Source organism: Sciurus vulgaris (assembly GCF_902686455.1).
Source record: "Sciurus vulgaris genome assembly, chromosome: 8".
Lineage (NCBI taxonomy): Eukaryota > Metazoa > Chordata > Mammalia > Rodentia > Sciuridae > Sciurus > Sciurus vulgaris.
The window spans coordinates 4,991,087-5,007,604 of record NC_136468.1 but is presented as its reverse complement, the minus strand read 5'-3'; positions in this window follow the sequence as shown (position 1 = coordinate 5,007,604).

The window sequence follows — 16,518 nt, the reverse complement described above, 5'->3', positions numbered from 1 at the left end:
ATCCCGATAGTCCCCTGTTGTTCCTGCAGTAGGTCTCCCTCCACGCTCTTCTCACCAGCAGCACGCACAGACAGACGGACACAGGGATACACAGGCAGACGCACATAGACACAGACACGAACACATAGACACACCTTCATACACACACACACACACACACACTCACACACAGACATACACAGACCCAGACACACAGAGATGCACCCAGACAGACATGAACAGACACAAGGTGCACACAGACACATTCACACACAGAGACAGATGCAGACACACAGACACACATTCATACACATAGACACACATAGAGACAGACATATAGACACAGAGGCAGACATACAGACAGATGTGGACACATAGACACACAGACACACATACATACACAGGCACAGAGATACACACGGACAGATAAGAACAGATACAAGATGCACACAGACACACATTCACACACACAGACACACAGAGAGACAGATGCATAGACACATACAGATATACACAGATACACAGACACCAGATATGAACAGACACAAGAGGTTCGCAGACACACATTCAGACATACACAGACACACATACATAGAGATGCATACGCACACAGACATATAAACATGTAGACCCTTAAACACAAACACACATACACACAAAGAGTTTCCCTCCTGAAAAAAATTTTTGTTGTACAGAATAAAATACAAATGTCAGAGCATTGAACTTTCTCTCCTCTTTGATTTCGAACCTTCCTCTCTTGTGGCATCTCAACTACTGCACCCTCCGTCGGCTCAGCTGAACTCCGGCCAGTTGCTGAAGTAGGCCTCTGTGTCTCTGAAAGCGCTTTCCCTTCTCTATTTTACTTTTGAAATGCTGCTTCCTCTGTGCAGTGAATACAGTTCTATCAGCCAGTTGATGGCTCTCTCTTTGGTGCCCCCGAGGTCCCACGCTCTCCAGCACAGTCTTCCCCTTCCTCTCCACATCCCCACGGGTCCTTCCTCAGATCCCAGCCATCAGCCCACTGACAGCACTTCAAGGTCTCAACAAAACAGGTTACAAAGCGCTTCGAAAACCTTCTGTTAGACTGGAGTTGTGGTGGAGCACTTGCCAAACATGGGATGGGCACTGGGGTCGACCCTCAGCACCACGAAAAAATAAATAAATAAAATAAAGGTAGTGTGTCCATCCCCAGTTACAAACACAAAAAGAAAAGAAGAAAAGAAAACCTTTTATCTGGCCTGGGGACGTCTCCCTTCACCTCTGTTGGACGGGAATCACAGGAGGCCATTGTTCTGCACCAGGCTCCTGCGCTGGGCCCCACAGGCCAGGCTGAGACTCAAAACGGAGTTGCCCCTGCTAGCGCTGCACATCGCCAGGCCGAGACAGAGCTGTGGGCCGAACTTCCCGGGAGTCAGAATCGGAGAGGCCAGGCACATTTCCCTAAGAGGCCAGCTTCAACTGTGCAGACGAGGACATCACACAAGAAGATGGCCTGAAGCAAGCGGGTGTGCAGCTGTCCTTTGTTTCCTATTGATCCTCCCCGGCCCCGCCTTGCAGGAAAATGACTCTGAAACCACCGGTCCACTTCTGTCCTTCCTTTCTGCTCTTCTCAGCCTTTCTCTGCCTGTAAACCAACTTCCTGCGGAAGCTGGAGTCAATGGAAAATGGAGCCAATGACGATCGTTGCCATTTTGTCCTTTGACACCCCCAGCCAGGCGGACAAAGCTGTCGTCCTTGACTTCTCCCCACCCCCTCCAGGGCTGTCACCTGCCCCTTTCCAGAGCCTGGCAGGCAGCCCCTTGTCTGCTCCAGCTCCCTGCTGAGAACCCTGTCCCTCCAGCTCCCTCTTCCTCTCCTGCCTCTCACTGCCTTGTCCACTGATGGGAGTGAGTCAGGTCGTGCCGACTCCTACTAAGTGACAGAGAGGATGACAGACCGACGTGTCATCTCTTCTGAACAGTTGTCCTTGAAGAGCAGAATCCCAGAACTCGCTCCTGCACTAAGCCTGGAAGAGTGGCGTCATGTGAGCCTGTGGCCTGGCTCCAGGACCCAGCGGCTCAGACCTGGGGCGGGGGCAGCAGGGTCAGTGGTGCTGCAAGGCAGACTAGGACTCAGTCGTCCCTAAGGCAAGGTGGTCCTTGGGGAGGTCACGGAGGAGAGCAGCAGCTGCCCAGCCACACAGGGAGCGTGGGGCGGGGAGCTTGACCGTGTGGGAGTTGGTGGGGCAGTGTGCCAGAGAGGGCAGGGGGCTTCTGGAGACCCCCACTTGAAGAGAGTCTGCCATGGAGGAAGGACACTTGAAGGGGAAGCTCGTTGTGCCTGACACAGCCGCAGGGATGGCCGTCTGTCAGCCAGAGCGGGAGTCTAGGGATGATGATGGAAGGAGTGTGTGTAGGGGTGCTTTTCTCTCTGTCTGGCTGTCTTTACAAGGTAGTACAGCAACCCAGATGCTGACCAGTTATACCTATTAAGGGAGAGTTCCCCGTGCCCGCGAAGGAGAGCCTCAGGTCACATACACGCTGTTCACTTAGGAGTACTGGACTTTGAGGGTGCTATGGTTTGTCCCCAAAAGGTCCATGTCTGGAAGCATGGTCCCCAGTGTGGAGGTGCTGAGGGGTGGAACCTTTGAGAGGTGGGGTCCGGCTGGGCACAGTGGCGCACGTCTGTGATCCAGCGACTCAAGAGGCTGAGGCAAGAGGATCACAAGTTTGAGGCCAGCCTGGGCAACCTGTCTCAAAAAGAAAAAGCGAAAAGGGCTGGGGATATAGTTCTGTGGTACAGGGACCCTGGGTTCAATTCCAGTACCGCAGAAGTAAATAATGTCACATCTGGGACCTGCTGTGGTGCTTCCAGGTTTTTGTCATTTTTTGCAGGGGAAGACATTATTATTATTTTAATATCTTTGCACCAACACTGAGTCAGGAGTGGGCCTAGAAGGAGGAATTCCTTTGTTTGGAGAGGGGTTGTAGAGAAGAGTAGAGGCAGTTTTATCCTGCCAATACCAGACTAAAGATGACCCTTTGGAAGCTGGCCAGCAGGAATTTGATTGGCAGTGTGTGGTTAGCGAGCTGGCTCTGGCCGGCGCTGTGTGAGGGGCGTGGAATCTGCGACCCTTCGTTTGTGCTGCAATGTACCAAAATGCCAGGGAATTTATAAGGAACAGAAATGTATTCCTCCCCATTCTGGAGGCCAAGATCAAGACGTCAGCGTGGGTGTTGTCCTGGAAGTGGGAAGCTCTCTTAGCACCAGAGTCCTTGAGGAATATGATGAAAAGCATTTCATCAGCAATGGAGGCCCAGGAGGTAGGGAGGGAAGCCGGGACACACGTGCAGGGCGAGTGTGGGCGGCCTGGTAGTGAGAGTGCTCTGGGTCCTCCAGCCTTCTGTTAAGGGAAGCTTGCCGTGGGGGGCCGTGGGGTGGTGTGTGGGACGAGATCTGTCTTCGATTGCCAGACGGTTCATGGTGGTCTGGCGAGTCTCAGGATCCTTAGGCTGACGTCTTCTCTGTTATCTGATCGATAGGTCAGGTGGAAGAGTTCCCTACGGTATACATTTTGTGTTCCTCTCAGTGCAACCTATTCCCAAAAGACATGTATTATTGGGCTAATTAACAGTGCACGGGCAATTTATGTAAGTGGATAAATTTCCAGTAACTTTAAGATTGTGAGGGAAGATTGGGAGATTTCCCAGGAATTTGGGAGTGACAGGCCTGGAGAAAACCTGGCCTAGAAGCACACATCTGGGGGACACTGGTTTGGGAGCGAAGGTGAGAGGAACTTCCACCCTGGCTTTCAGATTAGTTAGTCTTCTTGTCCTTCCTTTTGTCTTCTCACCTATCTTAGTTTTATTTCCTATTCTACCTCAGAGTCTGGGGAGAGCTGTTCTTTACTTCCAAGACAGAGCCTCGTTGCTGTGAGCTACAGAAGGGATGAACATTGTGTCCTTGAGGTAGGATAGAAGGAATAAATAAATAAGTATGTAAGTAAATAAGATAGGTAGCTGGGCATGGTGGTGCATGCGTCTAATTACAGCAAGTCAGGAGGCTGAGATAGGATCACAAGTTCAAAGCCAGCTTCAGCAACTTAGTGAGGACCTGGCTCAAAATAAAAAATAAAAAGGGCTGGGTAAGCAGATCAGTGGTAGGATACCTCTATGTTTAATCCCCAGAACTGGGAAACACATAAATATAGGTAGAAAGGAGATCAAAGGAAGAGGAAGGAGAATCTAACTTTGACCTGAAAGTCTTGTGCTAAAGCTCCTGGTACCTTTCCTCCCCCAGCCAGACCATCAAATCTCACCATGAGGAGACTTGACTGCTACAAGGTACCCATCCTTCTTTGCCCTGAGACAAGAAATCAATCACCAGTAAATCTTCTATTAAAGGTTACCTAACTCTGTTCTAATCCAAATGCCCCTGAATACTTTCAAAACTCTACAAAAATTTGTGTTCTCACTGTTTTAAAAACCATAAACCCTCAAGTGCACTAGATTATTGGAGATCTTAGTGATTTGATCCAGCAGATCCTGGGCTCCAGGGATTCCTGGAGGGAAATCTGCTTCTTCAGGCACAGGGATACTCACTGTTGGTTGATATGGTCATGGGATAAACTCGTCCCAGTTAGGAAATCATGCATGTAGACTTGTGTGCTTTATCCTGTAGATATGGGATAGGATCCCTGGTTAGGAACTTTTGGAATAGAATTCACAAAACACCCTGAGAAACTTGTAAGTATCCTGTTATCTTGTTCTTTCTTTTCTTTTTAGAAAAACACAGGAAAGTCTTCAAAGTGTGAATTACAAGTTTATGGGAGTTCCATGGCTGTCTCTAAGACCCCACCCCTTGGGTGCATATTAAATAATTGGAATTATTTAAGGCAGAGGACTTGAAGAAAAAGAGACTGATCCCCAATATAAATTAGAGAGTAAAGAAATGTAACCTAAAAACGGGACTCTAAATTTTTATGCAATATTTCAGCTAGGCTGGTTCTGTAAGTGGAAAGGAGAATGGACAGAGACCTGACTACCTTCTGGTTGCCCCCCTTCTGCCCTTTCTAGAAAAACTGTGTTCACGGATTATCTCACCCGCTTGGTAAGCACTGTCACCTCAATCATTAGCTCTCAAACTCACTGGGTACTGAAGGCAAACACAGAAGGCATTTTCTCCTTTAGAGGGTCCTAAAAAGGGGGATAAATAGTGGGGATCGTCACTACATGTCCGCTCATGGGTGACAAGTGCACTGACCCCTGCTTCCGTGAGGACCTTGACCTGTAGACTGGCCGACACGGCCATCCCGGCTGCACGGCCGCCCTCCTCTGTGCCCTGTACTCTGAGTCTGTCTTGTCCTGTGTCACACGATAGACAGCTGCATTTTGATTTAAGGAAAAAAAAAAAAAAAAAAAAAAAGCTATAAATAGCATAAAGTATTTTATCACATTGAAAAGAAGGAATAAGGCAGAGCCGCCGCCCTGGCCGTGCAGGTGACGACCTCCTCCGGGGGACCGGCCTTCCCAGGCGTGGCCCCGCCTGCGGGTGCGCTGCACCGGGACGCGGGACAGAAACAGGCCCTTCGTGTTTAGGCTGGGTGAGCCGGAGGTGACCCGAGGCTGGGAAGAAGGGGTGGCCCGGGCCAGGGTGGGCAGAGAGCCACACTGACCGTCTCCCAGACCAGCCGATGGTGCCCCTGGGCCCGGGCGTCATCCCACCACACGCTACTCCTGTCTTCCACGTGGAGCTTCTAAAACTGGAACCACGCGAGAGGCGCCTCCTCAGCCGTTCTCCACGGAGGGAGCCGGTGCCTCCAGACGCGTGCAGAGTCCACGCGTGGTGTTCCCTGGGTCCACCGCACCCTGCACAAGCACCTACCCAGACGAGTGAGAGTCCATGCGGAGCGTCTCCTGGGTCCACCGCACCCTGCACAAGCATCTGCCCAACCGAATGTGCTCTGTCACTCGGCTTTGCTTCTGACTCCTTCACTCCTTGTCCCCTTTCTCCTGGTATGTGTGTTACCTAAACTGTATGCCATAAACCTAAAAAAAAAAAAAAAAAAAAAAAAAGAAAGCAAAGGAGGAATAATTTGTCTAAATTCTTATAAGGATCATTTAAAAAGTGTGAACTTAAGGAAATAAGATAGAAAATGAGTAAAAAAAAAGAGATATAAGAAAGTTACAAGTATGGAAATATATATTAAATATAAGTTATAGGGCTGGGGATACAGCTCAGTTGGTAGAAGCACAAGGCCCTGGGTTCAATCCCCAGCACGGCGCACACACATACTATATATATATATAATATATGTATGTTATATATAATATTTATATATTATATCAAATATTACACATATCATATGCTACACATATATCTATATATAGTTATATATTTGATACCATGGATTGAACCTAGGGGTGCTGTACCACTGAGCTACATTGCAGCCCTTTTTATTTTTTATTTTCAGACAGGGTCTTTCTAAGTTGCTTAGAGTCTTGCTAAGTTGCTGAGGCTGGTCTTGAACTTGGAATCCTCTTGCCTCAGCTCCCTAGTTTCTGGGGAAAATATATTTTTAGTAAAAGTCTAAATGAAAGGGGAATGATTTTGGAAGAGAAAGAATTGTGAATGATAAAGTAATATTTGTCCTATATCTACATAGACCAATGGAACAGAATAGAAGACACAGAGACAAATTCACATAGATACAGTCATTTGATCCTTGACAGAGGGGTCAAAAATATACATTACAGAAAAGATGACCTTTGGTTTGTTTGTTTGTTTTTTTATTTATTGCATTTTGATTCATTGTACATAAATGGGGTATAACTTTTCATTTCTATGGTTGTACACAATGTAGATTCACACTACTTGTATAATCATACATGTACATAGGGCAATGATGTCTGTCTCATTCCACCATCTTTCATACCCCCACCTCTTCCCTGCTCTCATTTCCCTCTACATAATCCAAAGTTCCTCCATTCTTCTCTTACTCCCCGCCCCTCCACTGCCATTATGTATCATCATTCACTTATCAGAGAATGCATTCGGCCTTTGGTTTTTTGGGATTGGCTTATTCACTTAGCATGATATTCTCCAATTCCATTTATTTACCTGCAAATGACATAATTTTATTCTTCCTGATGACTGTATAATATTTCATTATGTATATATACCACAGTTTCTTTATTCATTCATCTATTGAAGGGCATCTAGGTTGGTTCCACAATTCAGCTATTGTGAACTGAGCTGCTATAAACATTGATGTGGCTGCTTCACTGTAGTATGCTAATTTTAAGTCCTTTGGGTATAAACCAAGGAGTGGGATAGTTGGGTCAAATGGTGGGTCCATTCCAAGTTTTCTGAGGAAATCTCCAAACTGCTTTCCAGAGTGGCTGCACCAATTTGCAACTCCACCAGTAATGTAAAAGTGTGTCTTTCCCCCCACATTCATGCCAACATCTATTATTGCTTGTGTTCTTGATAATAGCCATTCTAATTGGAGTCAGGTGAAACCTTAGGGTGGTTTTAATCTGCATTTCTCTTATTACTAGAGATGTTGAACACTTTTTCATATATTCGTTAATTGCCTGTATATCTTCTTCTGTGAAGCATCTGCCCAGTTCCTTAGCGCATTTATTGATTGAGTTCTTTGTATTTTTGGTGTAAAGTTTTTTAAGTTCTTTATAAATTTTGGAGATTAGTGCTTTATCTGAAGTGTGTGTGGAAAAGATTTTCTCCCACTCTGTAGGCTCTCTTTTCACATTATTGATTGTTTCCTTTGCTGAGAAAAACCTTTTTTTGAATCTATTCCATTTATTGATCCTTGCTTTGATTTCTTGTGCTTTAGGAGTCTTGTTAAGGAAGTCTGGTCCTAAGTCAACATGACGAAGATTCGGTCCTACTTTTTCTTCTATTTGGCGGAGTCTCTGGTCTAATTCCTAAGTCCTTGATCCATTTTGAGTTGAGTTTTGTGCAGGGTGAGAGACAAGGATTTAATTTCATTTTACTGCATATGGCTTTCCAGTTTTCCCAGCACCATTTGTTGAAGAGGCTATCTTTTCTCTATTGTATGCTTTTGGCACCTTTGTCGAGTATGAGGTAACTGTATTTATGTGGGTTTGTCTCTGTGCCTTCTATTCTGTACCAGGTAGACAGGTCTACCTGTCTATTTTGGTGCCAATACCATGTCATTTTTGTTACTATTGCTCTTTAATATAGTTTAAGGTCTGGTATTGCAATACCTCCTGCTTTACTCTTCCTGCTCAGGATTGCTTTGGCTATTCGAAGTCTCTTATTCTTCCAGATGAATTTCATGATTGTTTTCTCTATTTCTATGAGGAACTCATTGGGATTTTGATTGGCATTGCATAGTGCCCTTGGTAGTACGGCCATTTCAACAAAATTAATTCTGCCTATCCAAGAACATGGGTAATCTTTCCATCTTCTAAGGTTTTTGTTAATTTCTTTCTTTAGTGTTATGTAGTTTTCATTGTAGAGATCTTTCACCTCTTTTGTTAGCTTGATTCCCAAGCATTTTATTTTATTTTTTTGAGGCTATTTTGAATGGAGTGGTTTTCCTAATTTCTCTTTCAGAGGATTCATCACTTATGAATAGAAATGCATTAGATTTATGCATGTTGATTTTATATCCTGCTGTTTTGCTGAATTCATTTATTAGTTTTAGAAGTTTTCTGGTGGAGTTTTTTGGATCCTCTAAATATAGAATCATGTCGACATCAAATAGTGACAGTTTGAGGTCTTTTCCTATTAGTGTCCCTTTAATTTCTTTGGTCTGTCTGATTGCTCTGGCTAGTGTTTCAAGGATGATGTTGAAAAAGAGGGTCTTTTAAATAAATGGTGCTGGGAGAGCTGGAGATCCATATGTAGAAGAATGAGACTAGGCCCTTATCTCTCACCCTGCACAGAAGTCAACTCAAAATGGATCAAAGACCCAGAAATTAGACCAGACACTATGCAACTCCCAGAAGAAAACACAGAGTGAGCACTCCAGCAGACAGGCACAGGCATCGACTTTCTCAATGGAACCCTGAAAGCTCAGGAAATAGTGCCCAGAGTTCATACGTGGAATGGCATCAAATTAAAAAGCTTCTGCACAGCAAAGGAAATAGTTAGGAATGTGAAGAAAGAACCTACAGAATGGGAGAAAATATTTGCTAGTGACTTTTTTTTTGGTACCCAGGGGTTGAATTTGACCCAGGGGCACTTGACCACTGAGCCACATACCCAACCCTTTGTGTATTTTTTATTTAGAGATAGGGTCTCACTGAGTTCCTTAGGGCCTTGCTAAGTTGCTGAGGCTGGCTTTGAACTTGAAATCCTTCATGTTTATAGCAGCACAATTCACAATAGGTGAACTATGGAACCAGAGTAGGTGTCCATCAACAGATGAATGATAAAGAAATGTCCTGTATATACATATCCTATATAATGAAGTTTTATTCAATCATAATGAAAAATAAAATTATGTCATTTGCAGGAAAATCGATGGAACTAGAGACCATTACGTTAAGTGAAATAAATCAAACTCAGAGAAAGTCAAGGGTCATGCGTTTTCTTTTATATGGGGAAGTTAGATAGGAAGAAGGAAAAGAAAGGCAATAGTGGTGGGGGAGATCTCATGAAAATTCAAGGGAGGTCAGTAAAGGAAAGGGATGGTGCAGGGAGGGGAAATACTGGGGAATGATATAGTTGTATTGTGTGCATGTGTGAATACGTAACAGTGAATTCCACTATTATATACAACTATAATGCACCAATACAAAATAATGGGAATAGGCTGGGGTTGTGGGCTCAGTGGTAGAGTGCTTGCCTAGCGTGCATGAGGCACTGGGTTTGATCCTCAGCACCACATAAAATAAATAAATTAATTAAATAAAAGCATTGTGTCCATCTACAACTAAAAAAAATTTTTTTAAATGGGGAAAAAAAAGAGCCCACAGTTACTGAGGTTGAGAAACCCTGATTTAGGGAAAATGTTGCACCAACTACTTTAGAGTAAACAATCTAGGCTGAAGAAAAAAACAAAAAAGAATTTTTGTCCTAAAACAAAATAATTGAATTGTTCCCAGATGGGAAAAAGAGAGAGAGGACAAAAGCTAAGGGTATCAGTAAGTTACAGTGTCTGAGTTGCAGTTTTATCAAAGTTAAGGTTTGTAACAGGAAATGTACAAGGTGACGAAATTGGCTATGATTAAGAAAGCCATTTAAAAGGTTTTTCCAGGCTCAAAATTCTATATGCTGATGTAAATTCAAAATCTAACTATTTAAGGCAATAAGGTTTTCTGCTCTTAATAATATTCATAAAGAACAGGCTTAAAGAGCAAGGATTTTATCTTATCAAGGTAGTCTCTTGAGTTTGCTGTCTTTGTTAAGCCTTTGATTACTTAGGAAAATGAGGCTTAACAGTCAGAATTTACTTGAATGTGTCTCCTTCCCCGCCCCCGCCTCCCTCCCTCCCTCCCTTCCTCCCTCCTTTCCTTTCCTTCCTTCCTTCCTCCCTCCCTCCCTCCCTCCCTTCCTTCCTTCCTTTCTGGCACCAGGGATTCGACCCAGCGATGCTTAACCACTGAGCCACATCCCCAGCCCTTTTTTATTTTTTATTTAGAGACAGGGTCTCAATAGTTTGCTTATGGCTTCAATAAGTTGCTGAGTCTGGTTTTGAACTTGAGACCCTCCTGCCTCAGCCTCCTGAGTTGCTGGGATTACATCTGCATACCACCTCATCTGGCTCCTAATCTCTTGGTAAAATTTGAATCTTCCAGATTGCAACAGGTCTGTGTTGAGAGGACGGCAATAAGAGTCCCAGTCCAACAACTGAGACCAGTTTCTCTCCATCTCCTTCTGATCTGTTTGCACAACTTTAGGTCCCTGACTAGGCAGGGTCATTGCTCCTTGCCAGCTCAAACCAGTTCTGGAAAATGGACCTGCACCCTTTAGCATCTCTTAAGAATAAGGGATGATGGGGCTGGGGATGGGCTCAGTGGTATAGCACTTGCCCCACATGCATGAGGTCCAGGTTTTGGGTGGGTGGGGGTGAGAACTGCAAATCTACATGGTGGGGATGAGATAGGATAGAAGTAATTTTAACAAAGGTAGTAGAAAGGAGACAAAAGGAAGGAAAGGAGACTAGAACTTTGTTCCTCATGAGTGCCCTCCCTAAGCTGAGCTGGAGCTGGGGATACAGAAAAAGGTACACTGAATCTCCAAAGAAAAGCACGCATACTCAGGACTATGCCTATGAACCACTGCAGTACAAAGCAAGCAACTCCTGAGCAACTTGGTCTGTGTCCCTGGCCCTTGTCTTTGGCCCAAGTCCTTGACCTCAAAAAGTCACAGGAGGTAAAGGCAATGTCCGAGTCCAGGAAAAGTGGTGGCTTCTGTGAAACTATGCCGGGCTCACCTTTAGGTCAGCTCTTTCTACTGTCCCTCTGTAAATATCAACATTCCCACCAAGGGGCTGCTGCTTCCCGCACGAGATGGCGCACCTTCTCCCTTGAGTGTGGCTTCGTGGTTCCCAAGAAATCTGCGTCTCTCATGCACCCTAAATGCATTGCCATGACATTTGTCAAGAACCCCACTTGTCATGATTTGAGGTCCCCTCTCCAGGAACTCCTTGGACCTCCTCCAGTAACAAAGCTTTTTCTCCCCTAGGCCCGACATCCCAAATATCTGGGAAATCTACAAATCATTTGCAATCTCATAGTTACTGGAAATTCACCCACTTATGAAAACTGCCCTATGAAGTCAATTAGCCCATGAATACATATATGTTTACACACACACACACACACACACACACACACACACACACACACACATAGAATACATTGAGCAAAGGGAAATAGGAATCCTTTGATATGGGGTATTTTCCCACATTATCTATTGATCAGATAATGGAGAAGATGTCAATCTGAGGATTTTGAGAATCACCAGACCATCGTAAGCTATCTATCTTGTGATCAGTAGGCCGATGTCATCCCCACGTACCTTCCTACAGCCAACTTACAAACTTCCCTTTAAAAAATTAACCTGAGACCCCAAAAGTGTGTTACTTATGAGACAGCCTGCATTTTCTATGAATGTGTGTATGCTGTGTCTTCTAAGGAAATCTCTCTGCCTCAGTATCACACATGTACTGAACTCCTTTTCCATCATGTATGCCTGTTGTCCTGAGTTGAGGCCTCCTCTCCAGGCCTCCTCTGGGATATCCTCAAGTGGCAGAAGGCAAGATGGTGGGAGATTGCTTTAAGAAGGTCATGAGAAAGCCCACGGCTGGCTCGGAACTAGCAATCCTCCTGCCTCAACCTCCCGAGCTTCTGGGATTATAGGTAAGTGCCATTGCGCCTGGCATAAATTACTTCTTTTAAAAAAAAATCTTTTTGTTTATTTATTTATTTGTTTATTTATTTATTGCAATACTGGAGATTGAACCCAGTTGTGCTCCACCACTTAGTTATACCTCCAGGCTTTTAAAATTTATTTTGAGACAGATTCTTGCTGTTTTGCTCAGGCTGGTCTTGAATTTACAAACCTCCTGCTTCAGCCTCCCGAGTCACTGGATTTACAGGTGTGTTCCACTGTTCCTGGCTATAATTTTCCTCTTTATCTTTAACCAGCTCTGTGACATAGGTGCTATAATTTACTCATTTCATTAAGATAGAAACTGAGGAACAGAGAGGTCAACTAAATTGCCCAAGGTCACAAATGTGTCAAGTCAAAGCTGAAATTCAAACGAGGCCTGAAAGCCTACACTTTTTACCACAATGGACTATGGAGCAATGAATTACCAAAGCTTTAGTACCATGACAGCTTAGTGTCTGTGGTCACAGGGAGAACTGGTAAGAGGATATAAATAATTCAACATGGTTGATCTCCATTATAGGGAGAATATCTTAAATGTCTAATTCAACTCTTTCACATTCTGGTTATAATCCAAGAAACCAAAATGGAGCTGTGTGATTTTGGTCACAGAATTAACATTAAGAGAATTACTGATCAGAGGAAAGTGGCTGTTGAGAGTCAGGACAGTAATGATTTTGAACACTTTCCATGTTATGATGACTGATATTTTTATACACTGACTTTAAAATCAGAAAAAGTCTTCCTTACAGATAAGGAAACTAAAGCTTGGAGATATTAAATTACTCATGCAAAAATGTAGTGAAGTTTCTGAGAAGGGATGTGGAGACAGATCTAAGAGACTTCAAATATGGACTCCTTCCATACTTCAGTAAACAAGTAGAATTAATTTTATAAATTAATTTTTCCTAGTATCAATTAACATAACCAAAAATGTTTGGATTAAGTACATGGTCTGAGTTTTACCCCAACGGATAGCCATTGCCTCAGTTACAGCTATGAAGAACATGGTGCCTACAGGTCTTTTCTGCAAGCTACACTTGCTTAGAATTCTTGCACCTTGGCAAGTAAGGTAAGGGTGAGGAATAGAAAGATAAGACATGGAAACATTGTAATTTTGTGTTCACTTGCCAGGTACATATTGATGCAACCAGAGTTTTAGTTCTAAGAAAAAATTTGAGTCCAGCAGGTGGGGTTTCCCATTTCTTGCCTAGCTACCTGCTACTGCTGTGAGGTTCCCAGTACTACTTCTGCCTAAGAAGACAGTGACTCCGAGAGTATTTTTCGCAGGGAACAGTCTTCCTTCCTTCATTCTACTATGATTACATGAGAATCCCTCCTGTGCTGCTTCTGTAAATGTTCTAGAGATGAACATCAATAAGGAGAGGGGAGGAGAGACCCTGGGAGAGCCAACCTGAAACCTGTTGCCTGTGAGACTGCACAATGGCAAGAATTGCTGGATCCAGTTTTTGGCAGTACGTTCTGTCTGGATTGCTTGGAGTCCAATTACGCTACTCAGCAGTTTCCCTCCTCATTGGCAAAAGAATCTGGTTTTCACTGGACGCTACTCAGTCTCTAGAACATATAGTGATTGCTTGATGGGAGTTCATGGACATTCGTTAAAGGTTAGTCTGAAGGACTGATCTCTGAGGTTCCTTCTGGCCTGAACGTACATTGCACCTGTGCTTACCAGTTGCTGACTTTGCAACGCTTTAGTATTTTCCTGTTTTCTCCAGGGAGCCTAAAGAAGGTGCTTAGAGAGAAACTAAACTGTAATCTATGCTAATTGTAAAGGTATGAGCGTTGGTTTTCTCATTTGATTAAGAGGACTCTACAATATCCATCTTGTGGGAATATTTTAAAGATTAAATGTGACGATGTGCTGAATATGCTTTGTAAACCAAGACATTATTGTGATTCAGTTCTCTACCCGAATTGGAGTGGAACTTGTTACAAATGAAACTGAGATGCTGTGGGGTTCCGTGGAGCGCTCCTGTCATCCCAGTTACTCTGGAGGCTGGGACGGGGGGCTCACAAATTCAAGACCAGCCTCAGCAACTCGTGAGACCCTGTCTCAGATTTCAAAGTAGAAGAAGGACTAGGGAGGGTGTAACTCAGTGGTAGAGAACCCTGGGTCCCCAATACCAAAACAACGAAACAAAACAAAATTGCAATACTGTTTTGTAGAAGAGACTGCACAATGGCAAGAAACGCTGGATCAAGAGAGGAACTTGTGAAAAACGCAGACTCTCAGAGTCGCCTCTGGATTCTGACTGGCAGATATGGAATTAGTGATGGCTTCTGAGGACAGCAAGCGGAAGCTCAGCCTGTTTGGTGGAATAAATGGAGTGAATATCAACTGAAATTGGAAGGATGAGCAAGCTCTGAACAGAGCCTGGAGGGACAAAGAGGACGGGTAGGTGAAGAAGAAGGTTCTGGACTGGGGAGCTTGCATCACAATACAGAGGTCATAAAGAACAGTATGTGGCCTGCAAGGGCTTAACGTGGGAGGAGGGACCATAAGTGCCATAATATAGGAGGGACCAAGTACCATAATGAGAGGAGTCCCTGGGGGCTTTGGAGAAAGAAGATTGACATGATATGTGGACTTCCTGTATTTTGTAAAGACACCTTTCACAGCAGCCTCATCTACCCCAGAGAAGTCGTGCAAGGGCAAGAGTCTGTAGACAGGGTGACTGGGGCGGAGCAACTGAGTAGCTGAGCAAGAGCTGCAGTAGGAATAAAGAGTAGGGGAGGCACAGGGGAAGCGCTGGGATTGAAGGAGTAGACTTGCTAGCTGGGTGGCCTAGGAGGAGAGCCAGGGCAGAAGGGGGCGTGGAGGACCAGGTTTCCAGTTTGACTAATTGCCACAGATGCAGACAGAAACAAAGCATAGTTGATGTGAATGTGTTCAGGTCCCTGAATAATTTCCTTGGGTCTCCTGGGTTTTGGTCTGCTATCAACTCTCTGCCACACTCAGTACCCTCCAGCCAATGGACTGTGACTTGGACCATTTTCTCCTGCTGTTGCCAAGACATCAGGGAAGTCCATTGAGTGCACTGACAGGCCCTTCCTCTTAAAGGAGAATGCCAGCAACTTTCAAAGGAATGGGTTCTAATTTTTTGGGAGTCCTTCCTCTGTTTGCATCCTCATGGCAACAAGGAACACACAGATCGCTCCTGCCTACAGCTCTGAGATTTAAGATTCACAGAGATGCTGGGTGGCAGTTTTTGAAGAGAGCTTTTAGGTTTTGTGTTCTTTTTTTTTGGCCTAGGACAACTAGTTAAATGCAGGAAATCAAGATCACATTGTTCAAGTACTCATGGACTAAATTCCATTAGATAAAAACATCTCTAAGCCCTTATCGTCTTGTTCTTATGCTGTCTTCATCTGTATAAGTATACATCACACCAACATTTGTTAAAAGTTCATCTGCGAATGTTTGGGATGATGCGGCCCACAGGATGGGGGTTAGCACAGTCCCGTCATCTACCACGGAATGAATTCCATACATGAGTTGCTCTGGCTTCCAGGATTCTGCCTGCTGAGTGAGGCTGGAGAAAGAGGCTGTTGTAGGAAGAAGCACAATAAGAAGGTCTCTTCCTGCTTGTGAAGGTCAACTGAAACATTTCTCTCATTACAAGTTAGACGCAGGCTATAAGTCAGGGAGGCAGGCTAAGCTGTTGGAGGGGAAGAGAATCCTAGGCTAACCTGCCTTTAGTAGCCAGAACTTTGCTTGCACTGGAGAAAGCAAACCTCTCAGCAGTGTCATCTCTGAAGATCACATGTGAAGTGCTTCCTATGGATGGGGAAGTTTTGACTTCTGTGTTTTCCCTTTGGTGTTGTGTAAAGAGATGCAATTGGTTTCTGATCTAGAGGAGCTAAACACCAAGAAGAAGAACACTGAAGAACATGCCACGATTTGCCTTGGTTCGTTCAGGCTGCTATTGCAGAATATCGCAGGCTGCGTGCCTAAAACAACAAACGTTTGTTTTCTTACAGTTCTGGAGGCTGGAAGTCTGAAGTCAGGGTGCCAGCATGGTGAAGTTCTGGCGAAGCCCCTCTTCTTGGCTTGCAGAATTCTCACTGTGTCCTCGCATGGTATGTCTTTATGCTATCCTCCTTCCTGCTGATTGAATGAAATTCCAGTCAGGTATTGGCAGCCATGTACTT